Source organism: Meleagris gallopavo, chromosome 15, assembly GCF_000146605.3.
Source record: "Meleagris gallopavo isolate NT-WF06-2002-E0010 breed Aviagen turkey brand Nicholas breeding stock chromosome 15, Turkey_5.1, whole genome shotgun sequence".
Lineage (NCBI taxonomy): Eukaryota > Metazoa > Chordata > Aves > Galliformes > Phasianidae > Meleagris > Meleagris gallopavo.
This window is the reverse complement of record NC_015025.2, coordinates 4629405-4633565: the sequence shown is the minus strand read 5'-3', so window position 1 is coordinate 4633565 and position 4161 is coordinate 4629405. Positions and strand designations below refer to the sequence as shown.

General features: G+C 38.2%; 1 protein-coding gene across 1 annotated transcript in view; it reads left to right on the top strand.

Moving 5' to 3' along the window:
* Window positions 1–243: 243 nt before the first annotated feature.
* The window catches only part of TENM2 (teneurin transmembrane protein 2), a 541158-nt gene continuing 537240 nt past the window's right edge, over window positions 244–4161 (top strand). Inside the window, 2 exon segments of the mRNA XM_031555679.1 lie at window positions 244–340; window positions 2914–3032. The gene's annotated coding sequence lies outside the window, so the exon portion shown is untranslated.

Below are 4161 nucleotides of genomic sequence, written 5' to 3'. Positions count from 1 at the left end.
CTGCATCTTAGAAATACAGCTCAATTAATTAAATCGTAAACAAGGGCAAGAAGAGTGACAGCATGAAGTGTGCCAAATACTCTGATTGCTGATAGGTGCTGTATGGGAACAGCTGAGTCCTGGCCTGAACCACAGATTGAGCACCTGGGGAAAGGACCCGGTCAGCCCTGGAGCACAGGTGAGCAATTCAGCTGTGTGACCAGAGGGGCAGCAGCCTGGCTGCACCTCTCTTGGACCTCATTTAAGGGCTTTTTGCCATGGGGAAAGGATCTCTGCCTGGAGATCTTTCCTTGGTGAAGCCTTCCTTGTGAACATAGAATCTTCTGATTCAGGGGAGCAGGTGAGCAATCTTCTTCCCTTCCTTTATAGCACCTTTCTATTTATGCTTTAAATCATACTGGTTTGTCCAATAGCTACTTGTGCAATCTCAGTAGCACTGCTGGGTTATTCTGTAAGGATCATCAGGTCTTGCAGCCTATGGCAATTACACTCAGAGTAATTAAAAAACTCTTTAGTTAACCCTCTGTCTGCTTTTATGCTGTGGACTGTTATTGTGGGAACTAGCACTATTGATATTGGCTGGAATGTATACACGACAGAGAAGTGGATGAAGTACGGTAAATATTTTTTCTGCATGCCACAGTGTATAGAGCTGACTGGAACATTCTGGAGCTGCTTGTGCTCTGTGTGTGCAGCCCTGGCCTCTTCTCGCAGGGGCCCTGTAGCTCATGCTACCAGCACTTGCATACAGGCCCCCAGTACAATTACAGAGTAAAAGTATTCTTTCTTAAACTTCATACACCAGTATTAAAAACAAAATACTGAAATGTATGATACCTCCCTCCTCTTCCCCCCCCGCACGCACATACACACACACACACAAGATTTAGCCTTAGTTACGGTAGGAGAAGTCTGAAATTAACAGTTCCATCCTTTCTACCTATGTTATTTGTTTTGCTGTGTTGTGTTTGTTTGCACCTGTAGATGTACGCAAATGTTTCTCACATGTCCTCTTCCTGAAAGGGGCATTGAGGATAAAATATTATTAGTTAGGATTTAGAGAAGCATTTCAGCTTGTCAGATGGCATTTTGAGCCATTCTTGATGACAAGCAATAATAGAAAGAAAAAAAAAAACGGAAACTTTGTCCTATCCAGTCCCTTGCTGTGTGAGAGGTTTTATGTGGTGTAGTGCTGCCCTGTGGCCCAGCTGGGGCTTCCTGCAGCCACGTGCCTTGCTGATGGTCAGCACCTCTTCGTAACAAGGTTTGAAAACCTGTATAATGTCATCTTTTGTGAGGGTTGGAAGATGATACCACACATCTGGTTGGCAGTTTTTTTGTAAATTTGATGAAAGGAGGTTTTAGTATTTCTAAGTTCCTTTTTTTTTTGTGTGTGTGAATTATCAGTGTTTGCATCTCAGTATAATCTGGTGTTTTCTTAAGAATGTTTCCTTTCTGAAGTCTTCAGTCACTGAAATAGTGACACTCGAACAAGGAAAGTATAAATGAATTAGCAATTATAAGTAAATACTCAAAATAGCACAGAATTACCAAAGCAGTAAGTTTGTAATAACAGTATAATTTGCATTGAGGCACGGGTAGCTGGGACTGCACTAAGACAAGTAAGCATACTCGTGAAAATAAGGAGATTATGGATGTAGAGACTGCCTTCGAATCCCTAATTAGTAAGGTTATCTATATTTCAGCTTTTGCATTTGCAAATTAAAAGCACTGTTTGTTTCACATTGATTCATATCTTAGATGATCCTGTGCCGTGATTCTGGTCTTAAAGATTTTCCGTGTTACTAATGTACTATGCGTATCGAATTCTTTGTCTGATTTAAATAATTGATGGTTTATGGAAAGTTGTTGGCCTGAAATACAATTATGCCTATTCATTTCCAGAGAGATAGACCTCAGCAGTTAAGTAGTGCTGGTAATCAAGCTTCTTTTTTAACCAAAACCAAGTACCATTAATTCAGTGAAAGCGGTAGATAAGCTAGCAGTGTTAAATACTCCCAGTGTTAAAAGAAAATTTCACACATATCAGTTGGAAAGATTAGCTTGTCTTCATGTGTTTTGTATGTATTTGCGAAATGTTTGGCTGTAGCGTTGATGGTTTGTTTCTCTGTTTCCACCTCCAGCCAGCGGGGATTTTATTTTTTTCAGTGGATAGGTGTCAGCTGTTTGAATTTACTACTCTGTATGACCAGTTATTTCTTCATTGAAGTAGTTGTTATTTGAATCTTGTTGCTTTGATTTGAAATGAAGGATAGAACCTGGTTTTCCATGTAATCTTACTGGTAGCTGTGACTCTAACTAAATAGTTTCACAGACACATTGCTGAAGCTCTGGATGTTCTGGGTAATTTCTTCTTTTGAACAGCACTGAGGGTATTGTATTTTCGGAAAAAAATGTGGGAGCCAACAGGCAGGATAAGAGACTGCAGTCTGAAAAAGGGAAGCATAAATTGGGCTGTGGAATTGTGACATCTAAGATTACTGTAAATTAAACTTTTCACAGTCAGGACATCTGGAGAAAAAAATGTATTGATCTAAGTTTGGGGAGTTACCAGCAGGATTAGTGTGCTTTTTCTTCCTTTGGGAATTGAGTAGAGAGGACATGGTCAGTTCACATCTGTTAGATTTAGCAATGTGTAAGTTAAATGGCTAAGGAAACTATTTGGGTGGGTGTCTGCCTAGGTTTGAGGCAGGGAAGATGGAGGGTCATAAGGAGAAGATGCTTCTAGAAGTTGAATTTTCACATCCCAACGTGGCTAGGTAGTGATACTCTTTTTGGCATTTAAAAGCTGTAAGAGTACCAAAATACTTTTAAAGGCTTTGCTCATGTCTAGTGTTAAACAATTCATTTTTCTGGAAATTATAACGTTTCTTTTTCTGTTTTTCCTGACAGATCCTTTGTGCTTTTCATTGTCAAGTGGATTAAGAAGTCTCTCACCTGGTGAGCTGTAGACATCACCCAGTACGATTGCAAAACAGCAGAACAGAGAGCACTGCCGATCTCTCCTTTCAGTGAGTAGTCATAACTTCAATTTTGTATGTTGTTTTGTGCTGAGATGTGTTCGTATTATTGACTGAAGTGCTTCCATCTATGCTTGAAAAATACCTTTCTAGATCTCTGCAGGAAAGTGTTTTTGTAGAGGAAGCAATTTGTCCCAGCACTTTCCTTTAAAGAATCTACTTCGGTCTTTTCCAGCCCAGCTGAATTGGTTCAGAATGCTTCAGAAAGAGAAATGCATCTTTTTCCTACCTACTTAGGTTTTCATTTGCTGGACTTGTCCATCCTGACAAATTCAAGATGAAATGAGGATACTGGGAATTCATTGCTCTCAGTATCAGTGTAATTTTTCTTTATTTGAGTGGGCATTTTACTCAGATTCTAAACACAACAATAATTTTATTTTTATGAATAACTGCATATCATAAGGTTGTAAGTCCTAATAAAAATGTTGTGAAAGGAAAATATAAAGAAAGAGAAGGGCCTTTCAAATTCTTCATTTGTGGTGTCTGCAACTGTTGGACACAACGCTCACTACACACCCTGTAATTTAATTATGTTGTACATATGCTGTGGGAATTCATGTAATTACATACAGTAACAAACTATCCCAGTGTGTCCTGTGGAGAAAGAAAGCTATTTTGCTTAGGGTAGCCTCCAGAGAGAAAGAAATACCTTCAGTTTATCGATTCCCGTAGAAAAGGTAAAGCTGCCTTTCAAGTAAATAAATGATGTTTGAGTCTTTATTCTCTCTTCTAATTTTTTGTAATATACCTAATAATTCTTAATCTGTTTAATTCAGTGGCAGTATTATTAAGAAAGCTGCTTGTAAGTTGACATTCACATAAAATAAACCTTTTAGTTGGAGTTTAATAACAACATTTTTAATTCTATCGCAGCTTTTTCAAAGCACAGAAAATATTTTTTAGATATGTCAAGCTCAAAATTCCAAGCCAATTCTTTCACCACACTGAACAAGTTAACACAGTATTTTACTTTATTTGCAGTAAGTCAGTTGATTATCATATTTTTTCATATAAAAGGTTATTTTCTGTGTTTCTATTTCAATTTTTACACTCTCAGGGCCTGTGCTACCTACTTATGAAGTGAATTATTTTAAGAGGCTGTATCTCTGAATTCTTA